Source organism: Chenopodium album, chromosome 26 (genome assembly GCF_948465745.1).
Source record: "Chenopodium album chromosome 26, dcCheAlbu1.1, whole genome shotgun sequence".
Classification (NCBI taxonomy): domain Eukaryota; kingdom Viridiplantae; phylum Streptophyta; class Magnoliopsida; order Caryophyllales; family Amaranthaceae; genus Chenopodium; species Chenopodium album.
In genome coordinates, this window is record NC_137859.1 from 17227750 (window position 1) to 17246260 (window position 18511).

An 18511-nucleotide genomic window follows, 5' to 3' on the forward strand; every position below is an offset into this window, starting at 1 on the left:
ATCATGCATCATTCATGCATATCCATGTGATTGACCGAGCATCATCACTATGCTCCCAAAGCCCATGAAACTGCACTATCCAATCAATCTTACATGCTAGTTCTTATTTGTGAAATCATTTATGTCCAGTTTAATGATTTCGAACTAGGAACTTAAATAATGTATGAATTTTGTTCACCTGTGGGGTTTCATTCAAAAGGTCATCAACCTAGTGAGCCCATCAATTCATAATTATTTTGGACATTTTATTTAATATTAAAACCACAATTAAATAAGAGAAATAATAGAATTTCTGATTAAACATAATTCTGCAAATGAATGTATTACATATGTAATTTATTTTTCTCAAAACAAAAAACAACTTCTAATTACATCATTCGCCTCAATCCAGCTTCATTAGCATGTTTCTCATGCTTTGGAGTTGGAAGGGGTTTAGTAAGTGGGTCAGCGATATTCTCATCCGTATGAATTTTGCACATCTTGACATCTCCTCTATCAACGATCTCTCGAATGTGGTAATACTTCCTCTCTACATGCTTGGATTTGAAATGTGACCTAGCTTCTTTTGATTGAGCAATAGCACCATTATTGTCCCAAAACAACTCGATTCCCTTTTGAGCACTTGGTACAATGTCCAGCTCAATTAGGAATTTCTTTATCCAAACTGCTTCTTTAGCTGCTTCAACAGCAGCCATATACTCTAATTCTGTCGTAGAGTCTGCGACAGAGCTTTGCTTCGAACTTTTCCAGCTCACTGCTCCTCCATTCAGACAGAAAATGTACCCAGATTGAGATCTAAAGTCATCTCTGTCTGTTTGGAAACTCGCATCCATATAACCTGTGACAACCAATTCCTTTTCGCCACCATATACTAGAAACATCTCTTTAGTCCTTCTCAAGTACTTAAGGATGTTCTTGGCAGCTGTCCAGTGTGCTTCTCCTGGATTTGCCTGAAACCTGCTACACATGCTTAGAGCATATGCAACATCCGGCCTTGTACATATCATGGCATACATGATTGATCCTATTGCCGAAGCATAAGGTTTATCATTTACTCGTCTCATCTCCTCTGCCGTTTTAGGGCACTGAGATTTACTGAGAGTGATGCCATGAGACATGGGGAGAAATCCTCTCTTAGAGTCTTTCATGGAAAACCTATCAAGAACCTTATCAATATAAGTCTCTTGACTTAATCCAATCATCCTTCGAGACCTGTCTCGATGGATTTTGATCCCCAATATGTATTCGGCCTCTCCTAAGTCTTTCATGGAAAAACAACTTTTCAACCATTCCTTGACTGATTCAAGCATTGGTATGTCATTTCCCATGAGAAGTATGTCATCCACATACAAGACTAAGAAAACTATGCTGCTCCCACTAGACTTCTTGTATACACAAGGTTCCTCTTCACTTTTGACAAAATCAAACCTTTTGATTGCTTCATCAAAACGAAGATTCCAACTCCTGGATGCCTGCTTCAATCCATAAATGGATTTCTCAAGCTTGCATACCTTTCTAGGATTTTCTGGATCTTCAAAATCCTCATGTTGTGTCATGTACACTTCCTCCGTCAAGAACCCATTCAAGAAGGCGGTTTTGACATCCATCTGCCAAATTTCGTAGTCAAAAAATGCAGCAATCGCTAGAAGAATCCGAATGGACTTAAGCATTGCTACTGGGGAAAAGGTTTCATCATAGTCAATACCATGAATCTGTCTGTACCCTTTTGCAACCAGTCTTGCTTTATGGATGTAGGCATTTCCATCCTTGTCTGTTTTAATCTTGTATACCCATTTGCAACCAATGGGTTTTACCCCATTAGGCAAGTCTACTAGGGTCCACACTTTATTTTCAGACATCGATTCCATTTCAGATTTCATGGCCTCAAGCCATTTATCTGAGTTGGGGCTCACCAAAGCTTGCTTGTAGGTTGTGGGTTCCTCATTCTCCAATAAGAAGATTTCAGAATCCTCAGTTAACAGAACCTCGACAAACTGTTTGTTTCTGATTCTGGTAGACCTACGTGGGGTAGGAGCAACAGTAGAAATTTTCTCTCCAACTCCTTGAAGATTTTCGCATGAATTAGATTCAAGTGGGACGATAGGATTCTCGCTAGTGGAATTAGCTTGCTCCGACGCACGATTAATCATCTCATGCGCCTTCGCCTCTGACGTGGTGTTATCCACATCCATTTGTTGCTCGTCTCGAATTTCTTCGAGAACCACTTTACTCCCACTTGGCTTTCTAGAGAGGAATTCCTTTTCTAGAAAGACACCATCGCGAGCAACAAACACTTTGTTATCTTCGCGATTGTAGAAATAATACCCTTTTGTTTCTTTAGGATAACCCACAAAGAAACACTTGTCTGATTTAGGGTGTAGTTTATCGCCTTGTAAACGTTTTACATAGGCTTCACATCCCCAAATCTTGAGAAAAGACAACTTTGGAGGTCTTCCATTCCACATCTCATATGGAGTCTTTTCAACTGCTTTGGATGGGCTTCTGTTTAGTATTCTAATGCATATCCCCAAAATGATATGTGAAGATCAGTAAAGCTCATCATGGACCGAACCATATCTAGTAGAGTCCTATTTCTCCTTTCTGACACTCCATTTAATTGAGGTGTCCCTGGAGGGGTTAATTGTGAAAGTATTCCACAATTAATCAGATGTTCATCAAATTCTTGGGTTAAATATTCGCCACCACGATCAGATCGTAATGCCTTAATTGTTTTCCCAAGTTGGTTTTGTACTTCATTCTGGAATTCTTTGAACTTTTCAAAGGCTTCCGACTTGTTCTTCATTAAGTAAATGTAACCATATCTACTTAAATCATCAGTAAAAGTAATTAAGTAACTAAACCCACCCCTAGCTTTTGAACTCATTGGTCCACACACATCTATATGTATGAGTCTCAAAAGGTCACTAGCTCTTTCACCTATACCCGTAAAGGGTGACTTAGTCATTTTCCCAAGCAAGCATGACTCACAGTTTTCAAATGATTCATAATCAAAAGAAGAAAGGAGTCCATCCTTATGTAATTTCTGGACGCGCTTTTGGTTAATATGTCCAAGCCTACAATGCCATAGGTAAGTTGGGTTTGAACCATCTGTTTTCTGCTTTTTATGATCTATGTTGTAGACATGAGTTGCATATTCTAAAACATACAAGCCATTGATTAACTTAGCATTAGCATATAACATACTTTCTTTCGAAATAAAACAACGTTTGTCTCTTATTTCAAATGAAAAACCTTCAGTATCTAAAACTGGAACTGAAATAATGTTTTTAGTAATGCTGGGTACGAAATAACAGTTATTAAGTACTAAAATAAGTCCAGAAGGAAGTCTCAAATGATAACTCCCAATAGCAAGTGCAGCAACTTTTGCTCCATTTCCTACTCGAAGTGTTACTTCCCCTGGATCTAGCTTCCTACTTCCTTTCAAGCCCTGCACGTCATTAACGATATGAGCACCACAACCGGTATCGAATACCCAAGTGGAAGATGAAGTAAGATTAATCTCTACAACAAAAACATCAAGTAACTCCTTACCTTCTGTTTTCACTGGTGTGTAATGGGGACACCCTGGTGTATGGACTTGCCATTCACCACAAAAGAAGCACTGGAAATCTCTCCTTATCAGGTACTCCTCAGCATGGTTAAGTAAGATGTTGATCAAATTTGCTGATGATCCCTCATCATTATGAGAGAGTCTTACAATGTCAAAACCAGCATGGAGCGAGAACAAGATAATGTCACGCGCAGAGTCATCATCGATCGGTTTCCCAAGGATATCCATTTGATTGATCATATCAATCAATTCATTGACATGGTTCCTCACTGACTGACCAGGTAAGAGTTTCTTTGCCATTATCTTACCATGAATCTTGTAAGTCTCATACCTTAAACTGTCAGCCCAGGAATAGTAAATCTGAGGGATCGAGTTAACGATCTCTCTTACATTTAGATCGTTGACACCTCCACTACCCAATGCCCCCATGCCACCTCTACAGATAGCACGAAGACATTGATACAAGTTGGTCACTTCATACCGTCTGAACCTATTATACCAACAGTTTGGAATAGATTCCAGTATTAGGTACTTGACCCTTTGTGCATCCGAAACTAATTCCGCATGCCTTTCAGGATCCTGACCAAGAGCACACTTGTTCCCAATGGGTACATACAGACGAGCTTCAAGCTTGTGGCTTGTGAGAACATTTCTCAATTCATCCTCCCATTGCCTGTAGTTTCTGAGATTTAGTCTTAAATTGAGTTTCATTGGTAAATCTGTGTTGTCATATAAGTTATTCATCTACAAACAAAAACAAAACGAGGCAAAATTCAATAATTATGTTTAACAAATTTAAAGTACCACAAACAATATTAGTGATTATTGGTAACTTTAAAGCATTTTATTCAATTTTAAATGATCCCTATTGAATAAAATGATTCCAAGATCCTTTATTTGTGCAATAATTAACCGGACTGAGGCCCTGCCATCAACCATTACATTTTCAAGGTGAGTAAACTCTTTACTGATTACAACTCTTGTAATTCTTGGTTGAATAATTAATCATCACATGTTTAATTATTACCCTTAGCTTCAAGGTTCTAAACTGATCTTTAGGTAACCTTGTTGAATATAACCAATTAAAAGTGTAGAACGTGATCTACCCTCACTTCCCCAAGATATATTATGACGCTCTGCTGAGGCCGACCCATCATAAACGATCGAAGGTTTTGTCGGGTTTTTAATTGGAAAAGCTGCATCAATATTACTGGGATCTAGATTTATTATGTTGTGATTATTTAGTGAACTCTAGCGCATCATCAAGCAACATAAATAAACCTAAACATGCATAATCTACTAATGCAATAAAACATGAGATAGTATGGCCCCTTAATCCTAAGAAAACTAATAAAGCAAAATGCTCCCACTTGAACCTTCATGGATCTCATCCACCTTGCTCCATTGGGCCTTCACTTCATTGGCTTTTGGATCAACTACAACCTGTAATTTTATTCTATTCTATCTACTACTTAAATAAAATAAAATAAATTACAAAAATACTTAACGGCACGCAGACCGTATTTAGATTACAAAAATACATCACGATGCGCAGATCGTATTTAGAATCTATGGGCCATACTAGTCTATATATAGCAATAAACAATATCATATATTATAAAGTGCCATATAATAAATCACTCATCATGCTTTCCTAAACTACAACATCGAATGTTCACAATAAAGGAACATGGCTATAAATATCTCATATTTTAATTAATTACTGTAATTAGATAATATCATATATTTTTCATGACCAACCATAAAATATCATATATTTTAATTTAGGTATGAGATAGAATCAAATCTTATTTGAATTATGGAAGATAAATCATATTTATTTTCCATGATTATCCTAATTAATTTAGGAAATTCTATCCTAATTACTAACCAATCACATATTTTAAATCAATTATTATCCATAAATAATTATGGGATAATCATATTATTTAATCAATCATTATCCAAATAGAATCTTTTGCTCCATAATTATCCAAACTTAACAAAATAACAACTTTAATTTTGTTAATTATCTTTTCAAAATTTAAACTTATCCTTTTTAAAATTTGAAATCTGATTTTATCTAAAATTAAAATAAATATTTTTTTTTTGAAAAACTGCCAGCCACCGTGGCGTGGCCAACCAAAGCCAGCCACTGTGGCCTACACAGCAAGGTGTACACTGCTGTGCAGCAGCAGCAGCACCGTGCAACTGCAGTGCGGCACTGCTGTTGCTGCTGTTCCGATCCACGGCTGCCCCTCCCCGCCCCTCCCTCCGGACCACCAGCAGCAGCACCGCCGTGGCAGCGCCACCCAGCCGCGGTGGTTGCTGCTGTTATTATTTTTTTTTTTTTTGATTTTTAATTAAATAAAACAAAACAGATTTTTGTAAAATTAAATTAAACTTTATGTGGCCCAATTAATTCCAAAACTAAATCATATTCAATTTTGAAATTAGGGTTCTTTATGAAATTAATCCCCAATTTAATTTAACACTTAAATTAAATAATTTGATCATGAAAATTCATAATTTTAACATGTAATCAAATAGATTAAATTCCTTAAACATATTACCATCGAAATAAATCAAAATTAAACACAAAATTTCACAAATTAGGGCTTAAAAATTTGAAATTTTGAAATTAGGGTTTATGGGGTTCGAATTTTTTTTTTTTGATTTTTATGGGGCAAAAACGGATCAATTCTAGGCAAATATGGAGCAAATTAAACACCTTTAATGATTCTATATTGTTAAATCGCATTTAAAATAACAATTGACCCATAATTAAATTATTCTCCCTCCTAATTGAATTAAAATTGTGGATTATCAAAGAATTATTACTCAATATATGTAAATGCAAGAGGCTAACTGATACCACTGAAGGAGATTATAGGTACTAAATGCGGAATTAACATGAATCATATTCACATAGCACCAAACCAAGGATCTCATGCATAACACATAAAGAAGTAAGAATTATACCTTTGAAGCGTGATTCCACTAGTGATCGAGCAAGAACAAGGGAGACAAAGAACCCCACGTGTGATTCCTCTACTTAGTCCACGAGCACGGATTAAACCTCCACTAATGCTAGTTAGTTGTGACCGAACGCTTCAATCAACCTTCAACGGAGATTAGAGTCACGAGCACACCACAACACCACCCACGCACCACCACACGCACCACCAATGGAGGGGAGACGCACGGAATAGGGGAGGAGAAAAGGAGGGCCGAAAGTGAGAGAGAGAATTAGGGTTTGGGATCTCTAGGTTGCTTGTCTGACAATTCACAGTGTGTAAATTGTTATGTCATACAACCCTAGGCATGGTTTATATTTATAGATCATATCTAGAAATAAAACCATGTCCAAATCCTAATCAAACTCTACTTACAACCCAAGCCCAAACATAAGGTGTGTCATATACTCATGAGGCCCAATAATGGGCCTCCAACTTGTTTAACCCAATACTCTACTGTGTGACCTTGTAGGATCCATCCTATAAGGCTTTGGACCATTTGACAAGCCCAAAGACCAATTTTCATATCTAGCAATAGACATTGGCAACCTTATAGTATGAACTTATTATCTCCATAACTGTGATCCTTTGATATATCTAGTAATTGCACTTATCGAAGACATAACTCCTTCAGTAACGTGGTTAGGCTAAAGATTAAACAAAGAAGGGGATAAAGGCTCAAGACCCTAGATAAGCCCCCAAGGTGTGCAACTTTGCTTTTTAAATCTTTATATTTTTATGCTTGAGGTTTTCTCCCTTTTGCGCTCTCTTTCTTTTTTTTTTGTTTATTTTTGCTCTATCTTTTTATTTTTCTTTTGCATTTATTTTATTTTTATAAGTGTGGGCAATCCCGATCATGCGGTCTATCACTCACTTGGCATTCGTGTTTCTCAGGCACGGTACCGAACACTCGATAAGAGACGCAATCTGAGACGTGTTCTTATCAAAGATATTTTTATATCAAAGACATTGAAACACTTGCCCTTTTGTACACCTTTATTTATTTATTTTTTTTGCCATTATTTTTTAAATTTTTTTTGTAAAAACACTCAAGCTTTTGTTCTTTGAACTTGCATAAGTTGCACACCATCCCATCCCAAGGTTAAGTAGATGTGGGTTGAAGAAAGAAAGGTCTATCGTTAGACGAGACTCGAAGTGTTTTATCAAAAAAGGATTATATATTTAAAGGGTGAGAGGTATGATGGGCTACAGGGGTGCCTCAAATCATTAGTATACCTTGTGCTTAGTTCGACCTTGAATTTTTTTTTTTTTTTTTTTTTTTTTTTTGCAATGCAATGATCATATGTGAGGGAAGAAACGCTCATGTTATTAAAGGGGAACAAAATAAAAAACATATGTAATAAATCTAAGGTAGACAAAGGGTGCCTATGCTAGACTTATTGGGGAAGGTTTGAAAGAAAAAGAAGAAGAAAGCATGAAATCTTGATGAGAAGCTTGCCTTGTATTTTGTCTCATCATTACTTTTTTTTTTTGTCAATCACATGACTCAAACTCGATTCAACATGCATAGATGGGAAGAGATCATGAAAGAATGAAGGGAATGATATGTGTGGAGAAAGTATGTGGAGAGTGGGAAGATGATGTAGATGGAGAAATATGGAGGAAATTAGAAATAGAATGAACCCCCCAACTCAGATGACGAAAAAAACGACTCATGCATGAACCTAAGACATGGTCATGGTGACATATGCAAAGTGTGTGCTAAGACTAGTGAGTGTAGGTGACATGTTAAGACTTGTGTCATGACCACGTGGCTAGACTATGTGACTAGACTTGAGCAAAGACTAAGTTAAGACTTCACGTATGTGCACTAAACTGGACAGGTTGTAGTATTTTAGTCATAACTTTTTATCTGTGACTCTGATTGGGACGAAACCAATGCCAAATTAAAGATAAAACTCGGGGCTACATATGCATAGGTTATACAACTCGTAGTTCATCCTAGAACTCCAGCTATGACTAAAACAAGTTAACACTTGTGCAGTATACGGGAATAAAAATCCGGGTTGATTAAAAGAAATTATGACTCGATTTAAGGCATATTTATTAGTTTAAATTAATTAATTAATTAAACAAAGTCCTTTAGTCATTGGTTAGTTTATTAAAACTTATTTACAAGCACAAGTCAAACCAAACGGTTAGCACAAATATAGTATGCACAAGCAAATAATGCACAAGTAGTCAAAAAGTCACAATATAATGCAATGAGTTTGCAACCTAACCATGGCACTAGTTCTCTAAAGTTCAAGGATATAGGTTAGTCAAAGAGGGTCCATGGTTATGAGTCCGGATGCATCGCGCGGAAGCCTTACCTTTGGAAGGGTTGGCGCGTATGGATGGGACCCCGCAAGTTAAAAACTTGCTTCCACGGTTTGGTGGATTCACAAACTCGGATGTACCCGTCGTTGCCAGGAGCGTTCGATTGGGTAGATGGAGCGTGAACCCCCAGAGGGTTATGGCCATATGTAGAACACATATGGGTTTCAAAAAAGTGAAAAAAACTCAATCAGGAAGTAGAATCGAGCCAACAGTACTAGAAATGGTCAAAACAAGAAGGCAGAGTTCTGGCTCGGTATTGGAAGAACTTGGCGCCAGACTACAGGGACTGTCGCCGCAAAAGAACCCCTGTCGCCAAGCGACAAAACTGTCGCCAGGCGACAGAAGCTCTTTACAGGCGACAAGCCCTGTTTTCTAGACGCTAGTTCTTACATGCCTTGGCAGGTAGCTGTATTCTTAGAATTTTCCAGATTTCGCAGTATTATTTCGATTCTAGTTGTGAAAGATATTTCTCAAATTTCCTACGTGTAAAATCCTATGTTTTTGACTCATTTCGGATGGTCTATCCAATGAGGACCTTTTTTATGCATATGTCAATAATATTAATCAAAATTACGCACATGAATAAGTAGAACTTTTCGAGTCTCATCCGCTCATTCTAAGTAATTGCCAAAATAAATTTTAGGAATTAAAATAGAAATCCTCCCCAGCGGAGTCGCCAAAAAACTGTAGGGAATATTTCAAGCACTATAACCCCAAGCTTGAACCCCACTCTGATCATACACTTAAGTATGGTGGCGTCCAAAGGGAAAGAAAAGAGAGCAAAAGAGTCGCCAACAAGTTTTAGGAACTTGTAAACCAATCACGAGGTGAAGGTTACACCCCTTAAACGATCCAGGAGATCGTCAACTCCATAAGGTCTTGAACCAAATAGGGTTCGGGGATGAGGGTACGAATCCAATCTACAAAAGAAAGGACCCGCCCTATAAAATAGGCCTCTACTTTATTCTACTCGTATTCATGTGCGCTTTTTAACTAACATGCAAACATTAGGTTTAACCCTAAACCTGTTTAATCTATGTTGGTTGAATATTAATGCACAAATAAATCTATTATTGGCGATCACTTAAATTAAAATCACATTAGCCTAAACCAAATTATTAATTATCTTATTAAGCGTGATTTCAAGTACAAATTCCCTTTAACAAGCATAAAGGCGTGATCAAGCAATAACAATAATATAAATCAAGCAACATAATAATAATAAAGACCATGATGATAATAAAAATAAAAATCATGTTAATAATAAAGCTTAAATATAATAGCAAGATCCTAGGCATGATACTAACAAGATTAATAACAAACCCTAGCATGTCACTAAGCAATAAAGATCAAAGCTTTTAAACCTAACATGGTACTAACATGCTAACATGATACTAGAAAGAATAAGAGGCATCCTAAACATGATACTAGGAAGCAATAAATTTAAGCATGCTTTCTACATTGAAATAAAATAGGAGTAAGCTAATTTACTTACTTCGAAGCCTCGTACCTCTTTCTAATAACAAAATACACGCGTTTATAAACTTCAATGAAATAATAAATCAAAGAATTAAATTAAAGAATTAAATAATTAAATTAAATAATTGAAAGAAAGAGAGAAAAGTTTAGACTGGATTTGGGACCAAACCCTCAGAAAAGTATAAACCTTTCACATCTAAGGCAAAGGCAACTTCGAACTTGGCTAGGTGTTTCAAGATCTTGTGAATGCGGTATTGTGTTTGGTAAAAGCTAGTTTAGAAAAACAAGAGGGAAAGAATGAGCTATATTATGGTTCAACGTGAAAGGCATTCATCACTGGGTTTGGTTTTGGGGAGACACAATTGGGTGTTCATAGCTCCCGTCCACATACACTTTCCAAACCTGACTAGTATTGTCCGGAGCAACCGGCCTTGTCATTTCCTCAATAAAGTTGGCAAATGCTTACCCCTTTATTGCTTTCCTTGGTTCGTAAGTGATTTCCAATCCTTGCATTTCAATCACCCATTTGAGCATTCGTCCAGAAGACTCCAAGGTTGTAAGTGGCCACTTGATCGGTTGGTCAGTATAGACCACTACCGCATGCGCCAAGAAGTAAGGTTTCAACTTCTTTATGGCCATGTAAAGGGCGAGACCAAATTTTTCAACCATGGGGTACCGAAGCTCAGCGTTCCTAAGGACATAGCTGAACCGGGAGCTGGGTGTCGTCTCTTTCAGCTAAGAGTTGGCCTCTATTCCCCTTTGGTCAATCAGGAATCCGAGAAACTTCCTAGACTCAACACCAAAGGCACACGTTTTTGGATTTAACATGACCTTGTGCCGCTTGAGTGTGGCGAATGTTTCTCGGAGATCGGCAAGGTGATCCGCTTGTTGTTTGGATTTGACTATCATGTCATCAATGTATGCTTCTACATTCCTTCCAATTTGATTAATGAAGACCGTATTAATCATTCGTTGGAAAGTAGTATGCGCATTCTTCAAACCAAACGGCATCACAGTATAATAGAACAACCCCTGATCAGTGACGAATGTCGTCTTTTCTTGATCTTTTTTCCACAGGGGGATCTGATGGAAGCCTGAATAGGCGTCCATGAAACTCATCAGGGCATGTCCGGCTGTTGAATCGAACAGACTGTCGATCTTTGGCAGTGGATAACTATCCGTCGGACATGCTCTGTTCAGGTCGGTGTAGTCAACACACATCTGCCAAGTTTCATTCGGCTTTTTTACTAACACAACGTTAGCCACCCACTCAGGGAAATTACATGGCCGAATGAACTTGGCGTCCAGCAACTTTTTCACTTCAGCTGCTGCCGCCTGATTTCTTTCCTCGCCTTGGTTTCTTTTCTTTTGCCGAATGGGCTTCTTTTTGGGATCCACGGCGAGTTTGTGGACAGCGAGATCTGGGCTGATGCCTGGCATCTCTTCCACTTCAAAGGCAAAGATGTCTTTGAATTCTTTCAGTAGCTGGTGCAGGCTGTCACCTAGCTTAGCGAATGCAACCGTCCCCACCTTATCAGTCGGCTCTGGCCGACTATCGTCCAGAGGGATATCAATGTGGTCACCAGTCGGCTGGGGACGAAGGTCGTATGACCGTTCCCCGATCAGTGATTGCTATTGCTTTTCTTTTTTGACCACCACCAGCTGATCAATCTTTCTCTTTTTTCCGGCTGGTGGGGCTGCCTGATCTTCCTTGATATCATCAAGGTCGATTGTTTGTTTGCCCCAGACGGTTGCTGCGACCGCAGGCTTGACGTCCGAGAGATAACACTCTCGAGCCGTCTTTTGGTCCCCATTAAGGGAACCAACTGTGCCATCTTCCCTCTCATACTTGACAAGCATAAGGGCGGGAATGATGACGGCCTTACACTTGTTCAGAGTGGGTCGGCAAAAAATGAGGTTGTAAGCAGTGAGCTCCTCAACGACTAGGAAGCGGATGGTCATATGACGACCGTTTCCCTTCTTTCCCAGGCGGACGGGCAATTTAATTTGTCCGACTAGGTGCACAAGTCCTCCCCCAAACCCTACAAGGGTGTGGGAGACCTCCATCATGCTATCCGGCTTGTACTTGAGATTGGATAAGCATTTGAGGCTGATGAGGTCAGAAGAGCTGCCTATGTCGATCAAAATTCAACCAACCAGTTGGTTGGCTACTTTGCATTCAATGACCACAGGGTCATCATGCGGCCGACGGACTTTGCCTCTGTCCTTCTCGGTGATGATGACTTCAGGGAAGGCGTATGTGCTTGCCGCCTCTCCCTCTTCAACAGAATGGATCATCTTGTTCAGATGATCCTTGGTGCCCCGAATGGTCGGGCCACCCCCCGGCGAATCCGCCTGCTATTGTATATACCGGATCCTCATCGGTCTCGGTACTAACAGTAGGTTGGGGAGTCTTCTTTTTGGACTGCCCCGGATTCGCCTTTGAAGTCACTTTGGACTTCACATAGGACTTCAGCTGTCCTTTGAAACAGTCGTTGGTGTCATGGCCGACATCCTCATGGAAATGGCAGTGTTTATTTTTGTTCCGATTCTCAGCGGATCCTCTCATTGGGGTCGGCTTCTCAAGAGTAAGACGATCCTTTATTTCCAAAAGGATGGAGCAGCAGTCCTTGTGGAACTCGTACCTTGGGACGTACGGTTTCCACTCTTTCTTCTTCTTCTGGGCCGGCTGATCAGAGTTATCAACGGTCCAGATTTTTTTTTCTTTTTGCTCTCTTCTGGCTTAGGAGCCGGCTGAGCAGGCCGACTCTCCTTCTGTCGGTCGGACCTCTTAGAGTTCGACTGCTTGCTGGATGAGCAGAGCTCGGTCGCTTGTATATAGGCTTTCGCCTCTCGCAGTGCCCCCTGCAAGGTGAAAATTTGTTTGCGGACGAGTTCATACTTGAAAGTAGAACCGTCCTTCAGACCCTTGAAGAAGTCTGTAAAGGCGACCTCATCAGACAGCCCATGGATTTGGATTCTCACCAGATTGAACCGTCTGACATAGGAACGCAGGCCTTCTCTATCTCTCTACTGTACATTGCTAAGATCAAGGCTTGTCTTTTTGGCAGGGATGTTCATAGAGAAGTTAGAAGCAAACAAGAACGCAAGCGTCTTGAAGCTATTGATGCAACCAGCCGGCAGATTGCCAAACCACTGCTGGGCTATGCCCTTCAGGGTGGCTGGAAAGCAGTGACACTATGCGGCATCATCCAAGTAAGTACATGAAGTGGGTGTATGCTAGCAGGTGGTCTTCAGGGTTGGTGGTCCCATCATAGGTCCCAACCAACACATTTTTAACCTTGGCCGGCTGTTCGGCTTCGGTTATTTCCTTGGAGAAAGCAGAGGGTTGATCCCCAAGGGGTTGAGCCTAAGCTGCCAGTCCATGGGCTGATAGCCGCATGCCACCTGCCCTCAAAAGAAGGCAAGTTGAATATAAGGTAGGGTAGCCGACTAGTACAATGGATGAGCCATGTACTGAGCCGACTGGATTACATGAGGACCAGCTTGAACCCGAGGGCTGCTTACTAGGGTCTCATGCACAGATTGTGAATACCTCAAAGAGGTAGTCTGGAAGCTATCATGATAAGTCGACGTTGAGGCCGACTCTAAAAGCTCAGTTCTCTTCTACTCGATGTAATGTCGAGCGTCAGAGAACGTTTTCTTGCTACCATCCGGCTGAACATGCCGAATGGCTTTTCTTGTACCCGTTTCTAGGAAACGGAGTCTGGAAAGGTCAAACTGAGGCCGTGCCTTCTCCTTAGGGGCAGGATGAGGAGTCGGCTGTCGATCCCTAACCGATTTCTACTTGCCCAACTGGGCTGATTTCTTGGCCGACTGCTCCTTTCTAGGAGTAGCCGACTTCTTGTTGGTGAGTTGTTTAATCTCACCCCGGAGACTGCTCACAAGCTTCATGAGCTTGTCTCGGGTGACTGGGGTTGATCCTGCCGCCTGGCTAGGATCAGCCGGCTTCTTTGACTGTCCGGCTGTTTTACTCGGAGCAGTCTGAGAATGAGGGCGCTCCCGCTTTTCTTTGCCGCGAATGCGCCTAGAGATGAGAGACCCATCTTGGGCCGTATGGGTTTTGACGTCGCCGTTGTCACCTGAGTCATGGTCCGTTTGGACCAACACATCCTCCAGGGACCGATAATTATTCAATCATCAATAATTATTCAATCAACAAACATATCAACTTAATTCTTGAATAATTAGTGACCACATATAATTTAATGTTGAACCCTTTTTACTTCTACCTCAGTGTCAAAGACACCTTAAACGCATAAAGCGCCAAAAATCCTATCCCTCGGTGTTAAAAACACCTTAAGTGCACAAAGGCACCAACATACTATTTATTCCTCGTGTACATAGACACTTATTTAGCTCCTTCCTCATGCTTAAAGTATCAATAAAAATTATATGAACCATAATAAAATTCCTTTTCAATATTCCAAACCAAATTAAACAATTAGTTTAATTAAACATGCTCTTTATCATGCCATAAATAAATATGTGGTTCATAAATAATATTCAAGCTGCTATTTTCCAATCAATATTCCATCATAAATAAATCATGCTTCATAATCCAATCACCAATAACATTCAAATCATAATTTTCATTCCAAACCTAGCATGACATTACTTGAAATCAATCAAACACATTTAGGATGCTACTACATCAACATAATTATGCTAAGTACGCGAACGTACCTCAATTAAGCCCATAAAGTGGCCGAAAATACTACAACAATTCCCGAATCAAGTCTCCTACAATAAGGGACAATAATACTAAATTAATTACTCTTGTATACACAATTTCCAGCAACTTAAACTCACTTTAAACTATTTAGAATAATCTGAAAATTATTTAAAAACCCCTAATTAAACTCCTTTTTAATAGGTTATCACACCCTTTTATTAAAATCACAATTATACTACTTTAAATAAAATTCCAGCATTTTAAACTAATCAAAAACCCCTTTAAAACTTCATCAAAATACACCTTCATACTTAAATTATCCATAGAAAAATTAAATTATCTCTTATCCTTTAAACTCAAGGATAAAATTTTAAAAAAACTTCGTTAAAAACCAAAAACTGCCCGAAAATCATACTTAGAGGCTGAATTTGGCCACTAGAGGGTGGTGCTCACTACCATAGGTAGTGAGTCTTTCTTAAAACGTTGTTTTCACATGGAAAACACTACTTTTTTTATTATCAAAATCGGATGAGTTTAGAACCTGATCGGGATTAATACGGGATTAATATTAACGAACGGAAATCTAAAAATTAAAACACGAATTTATGTGTTCAAAATAATCTGGAATTAAGTTAAACTAATTAGTAGTTATATTCGCCAAAATTTCCAAAATATCATTACTATAAAAGCCCTAAATCAATTGTTCATAAAAACCCTAAAAAATCAAGTTTTTAATAATTTTAAAACCCTAACTTATAATTTTATGAGATCTGAAAATAAAACACTTTATTATCTAAAATTTACAATCTTTAATCATTAAAATACAATTACCAAACATAGTAATCTTATTTAATCAATTAAAATCAAAAACGCAAATTATGAATTGCAAGAACAATAATTAAAACAAGAGGAGATAGAAAATAAGACTAACCTTTTTGTGTGGGAAATTTTTGGGGATAAATGGAGTATTTATAGTGTAGAGTAGGTTAGGGTAGTTTGGGCTTCATAAAAATAATGGACTTTAAATGATGAAATAGGTGGCCCAAAAGTAAAAATAGGATGATTGGGTTCATAAGAAAGATGGGCTACATTTGGATTAAATACTTGTTGACCCAAAATATATTTTACTTTTATAAAACCTTATATTTAAAATATTTTAACCCTTCAAAATATTTAATGAAAATACTTGAGCCCTTAACAGTACCTTTTATTAATACTTAAATACTTTATAAAAATACATAAAAATACGGGGTATTACATCTAGACACACGTAGCCAAGTTCGAAGTTGCCTTCGCCCTAGACGTGAAAGGTTGATAATTTATGAGGGTTTGGTCCCAAATCCAGTCTAAAATTTTTAACTCTTTCCTTTCAATTCTTTAATTTAATTCTTTGATTTATTATTTCATTGAAGTTTACTAACTCATGTATTTTGTTATTAGAAAGAGGTACGAGGATTCAAAGTAAGTTATTAGCTTACTCCCTTTTATTTCAATGCAGAAAACGTGTTTAGATTTGTTAAGAGTTTGTTTGGCATCGTTTTTGGTTTTCAGTTTTCTGTTTTTTTGAAAACTAAAAACCAAAAACAGGAAACAAGAAAAAAGGTGTTTCCACTTTTTTGTTGTCAGTTTTCAAAATTATCATGGTTTTAATAAGTCTAAATAATTTTTTATTCAACATGTGACATAAATAATATAAAAACAAAAACCCAAAAAACCAAAAAATAGAAAATCATAGCAATGCCAAACGAACCCTTAATTCCTAGTATTATGTTAGGATGTTATTTAATGCTTTCTAGAATCATGTTTACGGTGCCTTTTATTCTTTTTAATATCATGTTATCATATTAGTATCATGTTAGGTTAAAGCTTTGATTTTTAATGTTTAGTGACATGCTAGGATTTGTTATTAATCTAGCTTGTTAGTATCATGCCTAGGATCTTGCTATTATTATTAAGCTTTATTATTGATATGATGATTATGATGATTGTAATTATGATTATTATCATGTTGCTGATTATTGTTATTGCTTGATCACGCCTTTTATTCAGGTTTAAAGAGAATTTGTATTTGAAATCACGCATAATAAGATAATTAATAATTTTGTTTAGGCTAATATGATTTTAATTCAAGTGGTCGCCAATAATAAATTTGGTTGTGCATTAATATTCAACCAACGTAGATTAAACAGATTTAGGGCTAAACCTATTGATTGCATGTTAGTCAGAAAGCGCACATGAAAAATAGAGGCCTATTTTATAGGGCGGGTTCTTTCTATTTTAGATTGGATTCGTACCCTCATCCCCGTACACCACTCATGGTTCCAGACCTATTGGAGTTGACGATCTCCTGGATCGTTAAGGGGTGTAACCTTCACCCTGTGCACGGTTTACAAATTCCTAAAACTTATTGGCGGCTCTTTTACTCTCATTTCCTTCCCTTTGGACGCCACCATACTTAAGAGTATGATCACAGTGGGGTTCAAGTTTGGGGTAATGCTTGAAATATTCCCTATACTACCTAGACGGCATCAACCGTGCCGTCTGCCCAAATCAGGCCAAAACCGAGGGTAAAAGCCCATCTGCTTTGAAGGCCAATCTAAAATAAAATTTAATTTTAAATTTTTAAATTGAAAATAGGAGAGGTAATTTTGTAAATTGAGAAAGGCAATTTGGGGATAGTGAAATTTATCACTCAAGATGCCCTTTCTCTTTATATTTCACTGACTACTATAAATAATAATTTATTACGCCCTCCGTCCCCAAAACTTCGACCCTTTTGGGTTGATTTCGCGACTATCAAGAAATTTAAATAAGAAAAAAATAAAAACATATTAAAAAGATAAATTTACATGGGGTTTGTAAAAAGTAGAGAGATAAATTATCAAAAATACATGAAAAAACAAAATTTTATATAGTGAAGCTAATTTTGCACAAATATTGTTGTAAATTGGTGGACATTTTAATGCAAATAGATCAATCATTTTGGGATTAAATTAGGCCAAAAGGGGTTGAAGTTTTGGGGACAGAGGGAGTAGTATTCTCCCACTCATCTCTCAATACAATATTCTATGAATAATCTGTGCATTTGCACAGGGCATAGGCTAATTGTAAATTTCACAAGTCACACCCGACGGAAAGAATTAAGGATATGTTCTCATACGATTATTTTCAGTTCAATTCAATTCAGCTTTTAATTTCTTTCTCTTATAAAATATTTAGTTCAATTCAGTCAATGAGAATAGACTCTAAGACAAGAAGATGAACATAGTAGTAAATAAATTTAGACTCAAGTAAACAAATTTCAAAAAGTTAACCATTACAAACAAACAGATGATTTATTAATCACCCCAATCGGTGAAAAATATGGGTCCAGATGAATTAAAACACCGACACGTGGCAGTAAGGGAC